At 36.8% G+C, this 19,022-nt stretch overlaps 1 protein-coding gene across 3 annotated transcripts in view; it reads left to right on the forward strand.

The window, feature by feature from the left end:
- LOC132701044 (zinc finger protein 1) overlaps nucleotides 1-19,022 on the forward strand; it is a 704,693-nt gene that overhangs the window by 3,598 nt on the left and 682,073 nt on the right. The window lies entirely within an intron of this gene.

Consider the following 19,022-nt stretch of genomic DNA (forward strand, 5'->3'; position numbering starts at 1 on the left):
GCTGCATTATTTTTTACAAGCCTCAGTTTTTTATAATAACACTTAACACATTTACGCGATATATTTACCACGTACCGACGAACCAGCTGAACACTTAACATTCTGCTCTCGAATGTTGGCGATCCCAATAGCATCTGTAGCTTTGGAAACTGCAGCATCAAAGGTTTCTGTAGATCAACAATCAAACCATCTTGGTGCATGAAAGTTTTCCTCGTATTTGATATATTTTACTTGTTCTATTGTTTGTCCTTTGACATGCAACTGGTGTTTTCGAAAAGACCACTAGTTTTTCGGCACTATGAACTGCAGAATCCATTACATTTTGTTGGTTTTGCTATTCCAACGGTATCATCAGTTATTAATTCCAGTGATCTTAATTCCCATCAGAACTGCATCTAATGGGTCTCTAAAGATAACTTCCTAATATAGGTTAAAATACAGTTTTGATAATGCCAATATAGTCCTGAGCCGTTGATCGAGTGTGGTCTGGATATTTTGTTGTTTAACACGATGTTCCCGTAGTACACCCAATTAAAATTACATGTTTTTGGTTAGCTTTGATTAAGAAAACACCAAACAAATAAACTTTCACTTTGCGAGACTTGCACTCATTGATTTCATATAAGGTCTAACGGAATATCGTACAGTAACAAACGAAATAGAGAGAGCATCTACTAAGTTTAACTTTCACTGTTAGCAGTCTATCGCGAAGAAATGAATATTAAAATAGACAACGTCACTAAGCGAGTAAAAGAACACCTATAGTACTCTTCCATCTTATCACGTACAATACGCCCAGTATTTGATTTACATGTTTGTGTAGCTTATCCTAGCCACTCAGAACACTGATCGTAAAATACGGCTAAAACTTGACTTACATATTATGTGGGCGGTGATGTAGTACTTATCTGATGAACAACAACTTAACAATTGGTTTCCAGCTTGATGTTAGTACTGAATAAACTACTTTTTAATTAATTAACATACTTATTAAAGAAGACTAGGGCTGATTCCCCAGGAAGACATGTATTAAAAGCCGGAATGAGATGATGAAACGTGAGGGATCCTATATAAAACTTCTATGGACAAATATTGAGACACCTGAAGAAGTCTGCAGGCAGACAAAGACTATTCATTGGAATTCAACCCTTCAATAGCACCCTTAAAAGAAGGTGTGAGACATCGACAAAGATAGAAGTGGCAAGGTGCTAATCGGTAAGGGGTAAACCGCAGGAAAAACAGTGCACACCCCAATTCCTTTAATCAGTTATAGATCGTTGAAACGCAACATCCTGATGTCTAAAACAGACGGAGAGTTTAGAGGTTTGGATTTCTTCCGGATACCGGACGTGCCCTCGTTTCTGCCCATAGATCCGACGTTATTTTTAGACCAGCGTCTCAGAATGGCCGGAAGACGTGTTTAAATCGCGATTCGTGCGTGCCCGCGTTCAAAGACGTGCCGTTTCGTGTAAACTAACCGTTAGGTCACCTGGCTCGATTGATTACACGCTCGTTAACGTACTAACCGTCGCGTTTGACGTATTTAAAGATCCTGCCGGATCGAACTGGAGGTTATTTGCGGCATGGAAGAGGTCATTTGTTTAATTACACGGTCCAATGACGGCCGCGTTGCTGTATACTTGTACTACGAGTATATATAGCGATGAAGATTATTTACAGAGTCCATTTAAACACCTAGTGCCCCAGTAAGGGCGACGAAGTGCGGTATTTGGGAAACAGAAAGTAAACCGGCTAATTGAGAATGCTTTCTGCAAGGAGTCTATTAGGGATTTCTTTAAGAACAAAGTGTCTATGAATTCTTATTTAGGACTACATAAAACCTAACTGTACTAATTTCCATGAAGTTCAAATACAGGGTGCTCGAAATATCGCGGGCGCCTCGTTTAACCATTACTTCTGTAGAATGAATGTATCGATTTTCTTAAAATTAAATATGATTACAGACGATGAGATATGGACTAAAAAGACTTTGCAACTCTGAACTTTTTTAATTAAAAAGGATTTTTAGTTCTCATTTAAAACTGAAAATAACAGAAATACTGTTTACGGCATACTGTTTCTTTTGTAAAACCAAGTTTGCCATGAAGAAACGAATATTCGACTGTCAAATTCACTCGCTAATTTATATTTTAATTTTATTTACGTTATTCCTTTCGAGTACTAAGATTTATATATAATGTTGTTGGTTTAAGAAGATTACTTTTGGAATTTGCATAATTAAAATTTGTAGGATCTTAAAATCACATACCCAATAATCATTTACAAGGTTTACAATATTTATTTTTTTAAAACATTGCTTTTTAAAAACTTCTGGATTCCCCAAGCTCTCATTTAGCTCCGCCCCCTCAAACGATATAAAAAACAGAGTAAAAGGCGAGCTAGTTTCAGTCAAGCTCTGAAGAAGCCAACAGGATGATTGGCGAAACGTCAGCAAGTTCGACTCAGCAAAAACCGACGCAGGAGGAATCTAGAAGTTTTTTTAAAAAGTGGCCTGCAAAAAACATTAAATCATTGGTCTAATTACTTTTAGGTAATCCTGAATACGACTCTTGTCATTTTCAATTTGAGAAAATCTCTAAAAGTACTTCAAGAAACTGTTTTAGTGCATTTTGAGAGATCTAGGATATTTCAAACGCAACGTACAAAAGTTCATTTTCTATAACAAGAGACAGCAGACCCTAAGTCTCTAAAATAGAGTTAAAGAAAACCTCAATGTATACTATGTTCAATGCTCTTTGCTCTATGTGTAAAAGGAAATTGGTTGGGGAGGGGGTGTTCGATCATTTTCAGAAATAAATGTCGAGAATTTCGAAAAAGCTAAACGCTAACCTTGAACCTTGGACCAGATGGCATTTCCTAGCACAACCGAGTATTTTACGTCATGGGTTTGCTGAATAAGGACCTAAAAAGTCAGTGAAAGCTGCATTTCAATACCTTTGTCCTAATCTACCTTACCTTACATATCACCGGACCTATCTCAGTCATACGTGATTAACTTTGTGACTCGGAAGTCCAAGAAATCTGTCTTCATCATCCTAATTGGAGTTTTCATATGTAAGCTAGGCTGTCACATCGGGGATTTCTGAACCATATCTTGAAAAATTCATTCTATCGCAACAAGCATTGGAGGTGGTAATTTGCCACCAGATGAGGTTTTCTGCCATAACCCAGTATTTTACGTAATGGGTTGGATGAATAAGGGCCCAAGAACTCAGTGTTATCACAAATTTATCAAATTAGTTGCAAATTTATTATTCATCTGTATTAGTTTTTTTACAATACCTTCTAAGTACACAAAATTACCCACAGTCATATTTTTGGGCTACGTTTTGATAAGAGCCAAAGAGCAGTAACCAAATGAATAATAATCTTAAGAGACAATCCGATAGAGCAACGGACATTGAACAAAAGAGGCTTGAATTACTCAGCTCTAAAATGGTATTTACTCTCGTTACCTTTAATTTAAGAAAGTTTTGCAAAAAAACGTTTTTTTTTCAAATTTATCAATTGAGTCACCCGCCACTAGTGAGTCTACGACTTCAGGCGGATGTGGCAAAAATAATAAATAATTCTTGTGAACTTTTAAAATATCTCTAATATTTGAATATTCTTTGTTGTTGTCCTAAATTTTGAGGGCTCTAAATTTCATCGCCGCTATTATTGTTGACGTTGCTATTTTGCTGTAATGCCAGAATCCTCTAAATATGCGAATATGAAAAAATATTCAACAATGTCGAAACGTTATTCGTGCAGGTACGAGCCGATAACTACGCTAATTACAAAATCGCATAGAGGCACGTCAATTGGAAATTTAATGGGAAGCTCGCTCCAGGCGACGGGAGGGACTAAACATCATTACAATTTGTCACAAAGTTCAACAAATCACGTGCCCTCATTAGAATCATCCGTATTTATATGTTCGCTGAGCCATATTTACCCCAAAATAAATTCCGCAAACAATACTTAATTACAATTTCAACTGTACGTTCGTTTCGTCCGAAAACTTATCGACTTAACCTCACTTTGATATATGAGGAACAAATTCTACTATTTGTAGTATGTAGTGGCTTCAAAGTGGGTTCAAAGTGCCATTCCTAGAAAGAAACAAGCTATATTGAACCTGAATCTCATTAGTATCTCATGTGGGTGTATAAAATGTTCATTTTCAGGTAACCAAATCTAGTTTTGCGCCTAATTAATATTCCAGCAATACTTATATATGGTTCGTCGGACTATATAATTAAATTTCTAAAATGAGTTTATCTTTCGCAAACACCAGCTCCAGGATATAAATTTTCCACAACTCTGACTTTGTAAGATACGAGGTTAGCGCCAAAATTTCCCGACCTGACATAGACGCAGCTTCAGCATCCGAGAAAACTTTGTCTTCTTCTAAATATATATCTTAGTGGGCTGCGAAAAAAAAAACTGAAGTCTTGCGTCAAATAGTATTTTATTGACAGCAGTTTAAACAAGACCAGTTCGAGAAAATGTCGGCTGGATGGTGTGTACGGCCAAAGTTCTCCTGCGTATTCTGTAGTGAAAAAATGGGCAAATCGTTTTCGAATGGGACAGGAGTCCCATGAAGATGGTTTAAGAACTGGTCGACCAGTGGAGGTCATAACGGAAGATATTGTTGCCATTGTGGAAGAGGTGGTATTGAGGGATCGACGTTTAAAGGTCAAGGAAATCTCAGAAATTACTAATCCTTCTGATGCAAGTAAGTGTTCGTCGAATCCTGCATGATCATTTAGGTATGCATAAGGTTAGTGCAAAATGAGTTCCTAAAAACCTTTCGGCTATTCAAAAACAACGCCGTGTCGAGTGTGCGCGGTCTTTTTTGGAACTCTGTGGGTAGGAACCAAAGCCTGTCAGTCTGTCAGTCAACAAAAAAGGTGATGGCCACGACCTTTTGGGATTGTGAAGGGATTCTTTTGATAGATTTTAAAGAAACTAATACCACTGTCAGTGGTAAATATTACCCAACATTATTACATAACTGCATACGTGTAAAACGTCGAGGAAAACTGACCAGAGGCGTGCGTCTTTTGCACGATAATGAACCTGTCCATACTGCTGGTGTTGCACAAGCTGCCATTTTAGAGTGTGGGTTCCAACAGATAGATCATCTTTCCTGTAGTCCAGATATGGCCCCCAACGACTATTATTTGTTTGGATATTTGAAAAAGGACTTACGTGGACGGCGGTTTAACGACGAAATTGAGTTAAAAGAGGCTGTTTTAGCTCATTTTGCAGACAAACCAAAAGAATATTTCTTTAAAGGGATTGTGTTGTTAATAAAGAGATGTAATAAGTATATTCAAGTTAAGGGGGATTATATTGAAAAATAATAAAAAAAATGTTACTCTACTTTTTTTCTTTCATATTCAGGCCTTGGACATTTTGGCGCTGCCCTCGTATATATGTTTATGGTCTAGCCAACACTTTAATTTTCTTAACTTCCTTATTCTCTTTGTCGTAACCTTTTGCTCTGAACTTGTTGAAGGAGCCAGAAAATTTATTAAATTAACTTTAAGCCTATATAGAATATGGTAAAAGATAGCTTTTAAGAAATTGTAGAGGGTAGCAGGCAGGCAGTATATTCTATAAAACACACGCTCATAGTGTATTGTTTATAGTTTTGAAATAATTTACGAATATTACATATCATCGGCTTACTGTTGAACCATAACTTTTCAAACTTACCGCGTTACGCAAAAAGTTGTTGAAATTAGATGAAATGGGGCCTAGAGAAAAACGCCAAAATAAAAAAAAGGTTTTATTCAAATTTCTGAGGAATAAGTCGGATTTTTTTTCAATACAACAGTTTAGAATTTGACGTGAGTCAAAAACTTTGATTTATTTTTCAAAAATTTTGACTACTTACGAGGTTTGGATTTTTAAATAACTTTTGTGGTTTCAAATCGAATTTCATTAGCTGTTTGAGATGATAGTTTGTTTAAGGTAGACTCAATATTTGAAATGATGAAATCTTTTGGAAGGACTGTCTCAGAAAGTTGGTGCGGTGACCACAGTGTGGTGGTTTCTCTAGTGTTGTTTGAAAAGTTATATCGTACAACGGGACCCTTAAGCTACATACGGCAAGTTTGCAATCTTTTTGAGAGTTGACGAGAAATATAACTTCATACGTCAAAATTGGATGCCTCCTGAGTAATCCCATAACGGCCTCCGAATTACGTAAAGCAAACACGGCGAGGCAGGTAAAATTAGTGTGGGCCCTCGACTCGGTAAGTGAACATGATAGATTAACCTGTCTGGCAATAATTGTATAAAGCCAATCATATACGCGGGGCGCCCCCTAACTGCTTCGCCGCGTATATTAAAGCGCGAATAAAAATGTCGAAACAGTAAAAACTTTAACCGATCGGTCGGGTGTGTTCGAACGGCCGCGTCTTTAAATTTCACCGCAGCGAGACGAATGGCGGCCGTTAAAGGTTCCAATTCAGACGTGTGCGGACGCCTTTATCACCTTTAAATCATCGAGTGGCGCCACCTAGGCGGCTCCTAAATGATTGGTTTCGAGATGCTTATGCTATAAACAGTTTAATGTCGGCGGGATTAATGTCTCGTAAGTGCGATAATCTCGGATGAAAGTCTTAACGTGGGATTAAACGAGTTCGAGTACAAAAAATGGCTACATTGTCGCGTCACGATTTAAAAGCAATTTTTGTAGGAATAATGCTTTGTTTCAGCCGTAAATGAGTCCGTCTTTGCAGATAAATGGTTTTGGCTTGTAAATGCAATAAAAATACTTGGGATCAGTGTGTAGAGAGGAATTTGGCAATAAGTTTAAGTGTAAAAAGATGCGGTGCAGGGTCGGATTGCGCACAATCATAAAAGATTTATAGTAAATTAATTGAAATATAATGGAATCATATTTTATTTGACTACGTTTGGACAAAATGGACAAAAATTTTTTTAATGCACATGATTTGTCACACATTTTTATTTCTTTCGATAAAAGTTTAAAAAGCTACTTACAATTGGGATTCTATAAGAATATTTTGCGTAAGGAACTCTAAAGTCGTCTTTAGTTTTTTTATTCACTTAGGGAAAATTACTGCTCAACCCATAACCTGAATTATTTTTAAGCACATAAACACACGTTTCTATACACTGTTACAATATTAGACATTAGTCGAATTAGTGGACCATCCTCATAAAATTATACGATACTTCTCTCTCTACTCACTCCGAGCGTAATAAAAAGTTAATATTTGGCAAGTGTAATGTGGTTTCCTATCACTGCACAAAAATTCCTATGATCTTTTATTACAGTATGGATGGTACCATCGTGAGTAGACGGATATAGGAATTTTGTTTGATCAGCTCAATTTAGTGAAATGGTTTCCAGTGCAATGCTCATCTTAGCATTTATGGTTCAGACAGGAGGGTCCTACCTTGAGAGGGGAGTTGATCATAGTCGTCTACTGAGAAGATTCGCTGTGTTGGGTCTGGCTTACCCAGAAACCGTATAGAGTTATCCGTTCTTTTCTTTACTTTCTTTAGTTATAAGATCAGTAGATTTAAGATTAGTTTTTACGTTCCTTTTAATTAAAATATCATATGATTTATATTCAATGTTTCCTGTAATTGGATCATGTTACCTGTTGTGCTATTATTACTATTAGTATTATTAAAATCCTCCACCTTGAATAATGATAATGATTTTTAAAAGTAATAAAGATCACATTGAATGTTTGTTCATTCAGAATTAGCAACCATCTTCCGCGTTATCGTAGAATAATGGTCTCTGTTTGTCAAGAAGAGCTTGCAAATGCAACTGCTGATCATTTAGGAGTATCTTTAATGCCTAGTAACTGAAGAGGTCTAATAACTTTCATCAAAGACTATTCATTTTTGGATAGATCGTTGCAAAACAGGACGACTGAGTAAGGTGTGTCTTGGCCATCAGAACTAACGTCAAAATACTGCAAGCGAAAGCATCCCAAATCCGTGACTAAAGTACCGGAAGTGTCCTAATTAGCTCGCGACTGTGACTAACAAAGGTGACGTCTTAAAGTTACATTTTGCGCATGCTTGATCGGGGGAGGGGGGTGATTTGGTAATTTGCAGTGAGGGTATTTTTTTTTAATAAAAATAAAAAAATCATCGAGACAGAAAAAGAGAGATGATCAACAAATACAATCTACTGTGGTTCAGCATTTTTACTGCCCATGTCGATCCCACCGAGCTATGATTACTTTTGATTTCCGAAAGTAAAATTTATATTTACGTCTCCCGCCGGTGGGAAAAGCCAATTAAACGATTAAAAATTCCTAGTTGTTTCTATTACGACCTCTTAGCGATCGGCAATTAAGGAGATGGGGGCACACAACCCCGCCGTCGAAGGGGGAACGAAAAAGTTGTCTGGGAAAGTTTCTCAAAAGTGCCGGCAGTAAAATTAGCGGAAATTCCGCGAAATTAAAGGAAATTCGATTATGGCCCGTCCTCTCGTACCTGTTCCCACCAGAGGTCGTTAAGCTTCGCTCCCTAATCTTTTAAAGCGATGATATGACTCGGTAATCTAATAATGGTCATCATTAAAATTGCAACTTCGCTCAGATAAATTCCAATGGTTATTGTTACAGCCCTTTGGTAATTACTTTTCGGGGCGGTGGAAATTAAGGAAAATTGATAGGGCCCGAGGACGCGAAGGAATCACCCGCCCAACCCGAAGAGGTACGCTTTTATCGGTTATGATATACCGGATGTCCCGGAAAACGTGGGAAGTTTCTGGGATCTAACCCAAAAAAAAAGATGACTATTTTTTTTCCAAAAGTACTGAGATATGAAGCTCCGAAGAACTCCCCTAGAAATTGTTCTTCATTTCCCTTACGAGTTCGTCTTTCTTGTCCTTCAGAGCTCTCTTTGTTTCCCATCTTAGATCTGGTCCCCCTATAACAGTATTGGTGCTGCCAGGTTTCCTTGTTATTAACTTTAAAATTAACTCCCTGAACTGAAGACGTCCAAACAGGACATACTTTTTTTTTAGTCCTTCCAGATTATTCTAAGCTTTATCACGCACTCAACCATGAAATGGGTTTAGACATCCTCCGTTTTGGGAGACTTTTTTCCATAACTGTTTAAGCAGTCGCCAACCTTTCGTCCCCGGGTTCCACAGGACTCCATTGTATCTACAATTCACTCAACTTTTCTGGGCGGGTTTTTCATACGCAGATGATACTCAGTTGTTTGTCATTTCCAGTCAACAAATTCAACAAACATCTTATGAATAGAGACCCAAACCTAATGTAGACAAAATCTGAGAGTTTGGTTAGATGTTAAGGTGCGATTTGAAAAACACATCTTTGAGTGTATTGGGAAGTCAAATTTAAAATTAGAACTATGTCATAAATCCTGACCTAAGCATGCTTTAACCTCTCCAGTTTTAATTTCTGTAATATCGTGTATGGTCCGTGTTTAATAGCAAAGAATACACAGAAAATTTAGAATTATTGCGTAAGATTTATCTCTGGCATTAGAAGAGGTCGACCAGTTAGCCACAAATTAATATCTGTAAGCTGGATCAATGTGAAGTGCAGACGCAAATTTTACTGTGCTTTAATGTATCCCAAAATAATTTTATTTAAAAATCTACCATACCTTTATAATAAGTTATATGATATTAGGGAGTTATAACACCTCCATTATACAGAGCAGTAATTTTTGAAAGAAACTTCTCGTATAATGTATCGGGCTTGTACAACTGTAACTTAAACGACCTTAAACAATATTCCATAGTTTCAAAAAGCATTATCTGTCTTCTGACTTCTCTAATGAGAGTGACATTTTCCCAGACGCCCTGTAGATATTTCTTCCGTGTGACGAGCGATCCCACTTCTGATCCGTAACGAAGAGACGTCCCCTTAGATACGAGGCCGCGAGAAACGAAACAAATTTCGACAGATTTCAGCTGCCGATAGAGATAATTAGAAACGATTGTTACCACTGCAAGGTACACGTCGGAAAGAAAGGGTGGGGTGGGGGAGGCTCGTTTTTAATAAGTTCCGATTGCGATCGACGTGCGACGCTGTCGCCCACCAAGTTCGGTTCCGTTACTTATAGCTGATTGCGTTTTAATTTACCGGTTCACGGATTATTGTATTTTGCAAGATGGCGTTCGGAGAAATTATTTGCCGCGGAAATATTACTCCTCGAACTTATTTTCGGGTGTCCCCTTTGTCGAAACGGATCGTGGAAAAACGGGTCTATCTTGCTTTCAAAGGTAACAATTAACTCCTCTTGTCAGTGTCAAATATATCCTTCAATATAATATTCCGACCTCCTATTCACTTTGAAGCATTATAGCCACTGCTTGTACGATCGCAAGGGTATGTCAAACACACAATCCATCTTCACAGAACTCAGATTGCTTGCTTAATATACCTCTGTAGCACAAGAATAACATGAAATAGTATGGAATTCTAGCGGAGTGGTACGATTTTCAGTTCAGAACTACGATGAAAATTCAGAAACAAGATTAAATAAGAGGATGGTTGTTTGGGCCAATGTACTTTCTAGGTAGCAAAAGCCAGGGTGGCAGAAAATCTTTCACCATTAATGCGGGTGTCAATAAGATCCGGATAGAGAAGAAGACAAATAAATTTGAAGTTACTTTGCTTATGTTTGAGTTAGCTGACGAAATAAACATACTTAACTAGTACAACGGACCCTTTTAATTATCTAGAACTTGAAACAGGCCCGCCGAAACCTCCAACAACAAAAATGATCCCTTCAACTTCCAGCAAATTGTGTCCATTTCAAATTCGCCACGGTCGTTTGCCGCACAGAATACGTAATACGAGTCGACGGCGAGATCTCCTCATCCTCCTCCTCGGGAGGGGTATGGGGGGGTGGGGGGCAAGAAACGAGCGTCGGTTTTTTATACCTTTTTAGAAGGGCAATGAGATCGACTAACCGTCTTTATCAAATTGCAAAGAGTTCTCTCTTCTTTATATAAAATCCGATCAGCTCGGCGTGCCCACGGTCATCGTTTATCCCCTCCGCAAAATCCCTCCAGGTTGAGGGTTTTGTAAGGTGACATCGATTTTAAATTGGACCTGACTTTTAAGGGGACGTGGACGATTTAGATCCGCGTCGTTTGAGACGACCGGAAAACAGAGGGAACGCTGACGAAGGAAACAGGGTTTTCCATTGATAGGGAGAGACCCACGTGGGAGACAATGTTGCAGTGTTAAAACGAAAAGAACTTTGAACTTCCATTATCTTTGGTCGACTTAAATAACATTACGTTTTAAACTAAACAGAACGGCAGATGTTGCAAGAAGTTGTTAAAACTGTAATTCTTTGTCTTCTTTTATGTATATATCCTAGTAGGCTGCGAAAAAAAAATTGAACTCTTGTGTCGACTAGTTTTTTATTGACAGCATTTTAAACAAGACGTGTCCGAAAAAATGTCGCAAATAACGCAAATTGAGTATAGAGCAGTCATAAAGTTTTTGACAAAAGAAGAGTTAGCACCTAAAATTATTAAAGAAAGGCTGGATGGTGTGTACGGACAAAGTTCTCCTGTCTATTCTGTAGTGAAAGAATGGGCAAAACGTTTTCGAATGGGGCAGGAGTCCCTTGAAGATGATTCAAGAACTGGTCGACCAGTGGAGGTCATAACGGAAGATATTCTTGCGATTGTGGAAGAGGTGGTTTCGAGTGATCGAGGATTAAAGGTTAAGGAAATCTCAGACATCACTAAGCTTTCTAATACAAGTCGAATACTGCATGATCATTTAGGTATGCATAGGGTTAGTACAAGATGGGTCCCTAAAAACCTTTCGGCTATTTCAAAAAAAGCGCCGTGTCGATTATGCGCGGTCTTTTTTGGAACCCTGTGGGTCGGAACCGAAGCCTGTGATAGAAACTATTGTGACGGGACATGAAACTATGGTTCTCTATTATGACCCTCTATCGAAAAAAGAACCAATTTTGGTAGATATGTGTAATGAGTAAGTGCCTATTTTTAAATCACTTTGAGGAGAAAATCAACTTGTACCGCCCCGTATGTAGAGGCACGCGTTCCGGATAACTTCGGATCGTTTCAAATCGACACGAGCGATAAAATACGGTGGCGAAAAAGAGTTCTGATCGCCCGTCTCTACCTCACATATGCAGATGCTGATTTATGAAAGGGGAATTTTGGTTCCCGTTCGCTCGCGCTCCCGATTATATCCCGACCTCCCATCCCGGGAGGGAAAAACGAACATCGGGAAAACAAACTTCGCGAGAGAATCACGTGTTGATCGGTGAATTATCGTCGGAAAATTATGACCCGATTGACGTTTCGTCTGGAGATTTATGGCCCGGAAGATGTTTGACTTTTCGTGGCTTGCGGAGATCTGGATTAGGTTTTCTTTCAGTACAGCTTGACGTTAACTTAAATTATTTGATATACTTTTGTTCCGTCCTGTATATGGTTTAATTTACCGAGGGAACTGAAAAACATCGGCTACTGAAGTCCCAGGTGAACATTCTATGTGCCATGGTCGAATATACAGCGTGTCCTAAAATTATTGTTAGAACCGCAGTTTGCTTGTGTAAAAACATTTTATTTAGTCGAAAAGTCAAAAAAAATTTTTTTTTGGCAAGCAATTGTGATTTGTAGATACCTGTGGATTGTAGATTGCAGAGGGCGCCCTCAAGGGTACTTCGATTAAATAAAAACGTTAAAAACGTCAATTTCCATTAAGTACTTTCTCATACTATCACTCACTAAAATTTCAATAAAATATGTTATATAAAAATATTATTTTTCTACCCCCTTCTGCAAAATACTTAAATATACACCGATCTACCGTGCGGGCAGCGTCACTTTACCACGTGACTTTCTTGTCCCATGGATCCGAGCCACGCGTTTTGGAGCAATCGGATGTTTTCGGAGATTTTATTTTATTAGATTATTTCATTTTATTGGTGTTATTTTGCAAAAATTCATCCAAAAACTAACGGTCGTAGAAAAAGTATAACATGTATCATATTTGGTAAAGTTTTTAAGTCACTCGTTTATTAAGCACTCCCTTCTCTCGTTCCAAATAAACTCGTTACTTAAATGCCTTTTTTCTAATCCCTTCTGTAAAATGCATGCAAAATACACATTAGCTCCGCTGCTCTACGCATGTGCCAAATGAACTCGTGATTCAAATGCTGTTTACCACACTTGTTGCACAATTTACTATTTCCTTATAGTTTTTACCATTCATCGGACACCCTGTATATAAATGGAAAAGTGTCCGTGTCGGTGAAGAAGTCATTTCCCATTTGGAGGAAATATTTTCTACCAATTTTTGTAGTGTTTATTTTTTGATAATATGGGAAATAGTGAACAAATATTTCGTATGACATTTTTGTTTTTAGGTTCTTTTAGGTGCGAAATTCAAGTAGATAAATGTAATGTAGACTGCAGAGGGCGCTCTCTAGACGTCTTGATTATAAATATAACTTTTCTGCTTTGAAACTAGCGAAAGCTCCATGCAGGAGTGTTGGTTTAAAACGAAGTATAAAAATCGAAAATTAATTTTCACTTGGACACTCTGTATTTCCATTTTTTTTTTTGGTCCAAAATAGTTCAATCGAAATCTTGATATTTCTACCCACTTTATTTGTAGTTGCGTATTAATTATGGGACACGTCGTATTTAAATGTGAAGGTGTGACGTTTTATTCTGGGGATCCCATTTAAATCGCTATAACCATAAATAAATCCATCGTCAGGTTCGGTTTCACGCGGTCGCCGCTCGCGCGCCATGTTTATTTCGGCCGATAAAAAAGCGACAAACGTGTAAAATTTCAAACCGAAAGCCGTCGCCGCCGCCGTTTAGAGGTATTTACTTTTTATTACAGGTGAACTTGTATAGGGAGTTACAACTCCGCTTCTCGCTAGAGGAATGTTGCCCAGTATGAGGTATCCTTGAAACATCAATTTTCACTTATTAAGATTACCGTGAACCAAAATAAACCCAAACAATTTTTTGAAAATACTTAAGTCTTGGCAATTTGCTATCTATGGGTTAAAGTACAACGTTAATAGGTTTTTGTTTCCCTTTTCATTTACGTAAAATTATTTATTTATCATTTTGTTTTATCAGCCTAAGAAAAGTGCTAAGACACATAAGGTTCCTCAAGCGACTATGGAAAGGGTTGTAGTGTGAAGTCCAGGCCAAACTAAGTTTCCACAAATGAAAAAGAAATAGACTTTTGCAAAACGGCATTGTCTTTGTACAGGGAAAATAAAATCAAGTATCCCTTCAACACCATAAAGGAATCAGAAGTTTCTAAATCAAAAATCCTTTCAACACCATAAACGAGTGTGCAGTTTCTAAATGGTTTAAAGGCCTTCTTTAAGTACCCCATACAAAACCTCTAGATATTAGACAATTATTTTGCCACATGTAAAAAGATGCCCTTTCTTTTCTTTTTGATTTTTTGTTGATCTAATTTCAAATGATATATTTAAATTGGACGCAAGAAGCGCTGCAATGCAATGTATGGAAAGACAGTCGCCATCTTTGTCTGAATTTAATATTGTAGTGAACAAAAGGTTCGCTTTAATTAAATTTTAATTATTAACTGCTTTAATCCGGTCCTGGCGGTTACTTACAATTACAGAAGAAGAGAAGAAACAGTGCAATGCAGCATGCTCCTATAATCAGGTCTTGGCAATTACCATTACATTAGACTAGGAAAGAGATCATGGCTATTCTTGGCAAACTTAATCTTGTAGTAAATAAAAGCTTCGTTTTTATTAAGGTTTAATTATTAACTCCTTTAATCAGAATCTTTAAATTAATTAATATTACAGAGAACAGACACAAATGGCCGTCGGTGCTCAGACACCGTGTGTAACAATATTTGAAGTGAAATTTGTTCGAGGAAGCACCCTGTAACGCAACGGGAAACGGTTTTGATGGCGGTCGCACGCTTTTTCGTCGCGCTAAGCAGAACGTGATGTTTACTCACCTCAGCGTCTCGTGGCCCGATCCGTAGCTCGATCAAGGTGCGTTTTATCAGGCAGTTCGCGGAATTGATGATAAATAATCTTCGTATTAAAAAACTAGCTCGAAACCGGCGGCGTTGTCTAATAAGGTCATTTAAAAACCGCATTAAAAAGCATTTTAATAAGGTTATAAAAAAGAAAATTTTTTCAGTGACGACATAAAACAGTAAATAAATAAATAAATACCTTTGACGTCGCTCGACCCGGACAGGTCGGTCTATTACTAATGTTAAGTGTAATGCTATATATATGAATTATGTCAGGCATACGGAGTAGTTCAATTGTTCAACATTTTAAATATTACACATAGTAAAAGAAAATGGTAAAAATGTAAATTTTTATTTATCTTAAACAAATGTATTTATTTGCTTTTTTCAGCGAAAGTTCTTCATGAGAATAGGCGTTTATAAATGGCGTGTATTTTTATTATTTTCGAAACAGACGATTGGGCCATAAAAATTACTTTATCCAAAATTTTAATGTTTTCGAGCGCCTGGTATATAATGCCTGTTTGCCACCAATAAAGCCGGCCATCAAAGAATTATTCGAGAAAACATTTTTGACGCTATCTCAGAAGAACGATTTAATAAAATTTTCCGTCTTTAAAGTGTTTTTAAGTAAAAATAAATACATAAGAAATTTTATTCAGTAACGACATAATATAGTAAATAATTAAGTAGGTATGGCGTCGCTGTGACCAGACAGATGGGTACATTTGAACTACTCAGACATATGTTTCCGTATATATCCTACTAGAACTCACAACACACAATGTTTTGTTACAAAATGTAAAAAAAATAAAGTTGCTGCTGACAAAACTCTAATATTTTGCAAGCACCCAGTATATACGTCCCCCACATTTTTGCCAATTTTTATTATACATGTCTAACCTTAAATGCCATCTATAAAGATGAACTTCAGAGAATGATTTGAGAACATATTTTTGAGGCTACCTTAGAGGGACAATCTGAATAAAATTGTGTTTTTCTTCGCGATCTAGATTTTTAATAAGAACGTCGGGTGTGTGTATCCAATCCAATAAAAATTAAATTAAATTACCAATTAAAATATGGCGCTAAACTGGTAATCATCTACCTGAAGTTGGACTTTTCGACCGCGGCCAAAAACCATTAGAATCGACGAACGCTTTACCATGCAAATTGCTATACGACGGTAACCATGGCGACGCCACGCGTGGGACAGGTAAATGGTTCCTTTAATTACTCCATTGTCGCCCCTGAAATTGGAGCACTCCGTTTCGGATGTTTGAAATGAAAGTTCACGCTGGGGTTTTAATAAATACTATAAATGTACTATAAGTATTTTCTTTTGTAATGATCTTTGACTATTTGCGTTAGGTTGTTCCAAAATTAAGGTTAAGTTCGACGTTTTAATTTTTGGACACATAATAATTAATCCTGTCCTTATTTCTTTGACATGTTTTTTCTTTTAATTCTCTTACTATTTACAAATCTTGTGGACTCTTCCTGCGTCGGTTGTTTAGAAATTAACCTTGCTGACGTTTCGCCAATCATCCTATTGACTTCTTCACAGCCTAACTGAAACTGCGTCGCATTCTACTCGGTACCTGCTTATATATTGTTTTGGTGGGGGCGGAGCTAAATTAGGGGCGTGAACATTGTCTCGGATAACTGATTCCCGTATTCGTGAAAGGTAAAGACCTGGAGTTGTGTTTGAGATTGATTGGTTGCTTATAGATTTTCCTAGATAAATTCTCGGATTTTTCGTTGGTAGAAGAATTTATTTAATAAGATTTGATTTTATGATTGTGATAAGTTTATTTGTCGTAGTTGGTACTTTTTGTTGATATTTTGATATTTTGCCGCATGTGCATGAAATGGTGTAAACTCTTGGTGCCTTTTGTTTTTGAAGGATCGAAGATGTTGAGAGATTGCGTGCTGTGGTTATAAACAACTGACGCAGAATAAATACAGAAGATTTGTAAATAGTATTACAGTAGCCTGTGGAATTTCCTCTGAAAAATTAAATGAAATTAAGTATCTTGTTTGTATATTACAAATTTTAGAAATTAAAGACACGAATAAAAGTAAACTCCATATTATTTAAGGATAAAATAAAAAATTGTCGATGTTTCTATATTAGCAGTTATCAGAATTGCATCAATAAGCTAAACCGCGTTTCATCAAATATTTGTGACAGTTCAACGACTAAAAATCAATTGTTTCAATAAACTTTTCGGGCAGTTGTGGACGTTAATGACTATTTAAATTTTAATTTTCCGTTAATAAGTTCTCTTAAACCAAACAGATTTAGATTTTTTCGAGATATTTGAATTTAGAGTAAACAGTAAGTAATATTCAAATAGTTGGTAGTTTTTTGTCAGATGTTATTATAATTATTGTGTCTTTATTATCCGAGAAGCAAAACACTTCACTATTGACATGACCAATAATAAAAATGGAGACGTATCTTCAAATCATTATTACAAAAAATCGTTCTCATTATCAACTATAAACGTTCTGCCCATTTTTTTAATTAAGTAAGGACAAGTAGTATAAAATATCTACAATTAATTTGTTGATCAATTAAATGCCTAAATTATACGAGGAGCTTCTTAGATAAATAAGATGGCTGATAGACATTTAAGCAAGATTTTGTAAAATTTTGTAACAAGATTTATTGTGATTGAAATAACCTGAGGATCGATGGTAGGTTATTTTTGGTTAGCTTAAAATCCTAAAAGATGATTTTTGGAACTATCGCAATTATTTCAAAATCTTTAATACTTCGCTATTTCATTTTAAAGAAAATTTAATTATATTTTCGAATTCAATTAATTTACAGGGTGAAACATCTAAAAAAAAAAGTTTTGATGATTTTTGTGTATAAGGTCAGAATAATTGATTTTAAGCGACTCTTAAATCTGAAGTAGTAGTTCCCAAAATAAATGTTTGGAGCCACGGCCAAGAGTAACGACTATTTTTGAAAATAATTTCAACACTAGTATGCGGGGGATTTTCGTAAACTGCAACAAAAATTTCAGCCTTCTGTAATTGCAAATTGCAGAACTGATGTCCACGGTATAGAGGTCTTATTATCATACAATTAGCCCAAGTGTGTTCAATAAGTGAGGTGACTTTTGTAATTAATTGCATACAAATAATGTTTTATAAGTGGTACCAGCTATTCCAAGATGGCCGTCAATAACTGATGACAGCGTTGAAGAAGTGAAACGAATAGTGTTGAAAAATCGTCGACTTGCTCATACCATGCAATTTTTTCCGAAGTTTTATACTTAAACGACGGCACTGATGATTCTGATATTCCCAAAAAGGTCCTAACTGGTGACCAATCATGGGTATATTGTTATGACGTCGAAGCCAAAGCCTAGTCGAATCGCCAAGATCCAAAAAAAAGCACGCCAAGTTCGATCAAATGTCAAGGTTTTACTTACTGTTTTCTTTCATTATCGTGGCGCAGTACATCGAGAGTTCTTACCACAAGGTCCTACGGACTGTGGGAAATCAATTCATTGATCATTGCTTCGTCATCATCTTTGCTTGTGTCTAAGTTTTTGCCCCTGCGACTTTTTTCTCAAAAAGCTCCTAAAAGAAAGGAGGTTTGGAGCCATTGAAGAGATAAAGAAAAAATCTATAAATACTTTTTTATCAAATTTCGTATATTATTGTCATCATTATTAAAAAGAATCCCTTTTTTGTCTTCCCTCAACCATCGATCATCCCGTATAGTAAAAAAATACCATCGAATTTCGAATTCGATTTTTAGTTAGACGGGAGCGTAAGGAATTTCGTTGCAAATTAACAAAAAACGGCGAAACGAACAGAAATCTAGCGGCAATATCGGACACCTGACGTCATTCATTATTTCACGTCCATTTTGTGACCGTGTGGCAGGACGTGCCTTCGTTTTTCCGCACCCAGCCAGTCGCGAACTTTGTCTTTGCGGGGAATTTTCACCCGAGTTTTCATTAA

This window comes from Cylas formicarius, unplaced genomic scaffold, assembly GCF_029955315.1.
Source record: "Cylas formicarius isolate icCylForm1 unplaced genomic scaffold, icCylForm1.1 PGA_scaffold_4__25_contigs__length_36172078, whole genome shotgun sequence".
NCBI lineage: Eukaryota > Metazoa > Arthropoda > Insecta > Coleoptera > Brentidae > Cylas > Cylas formicarius.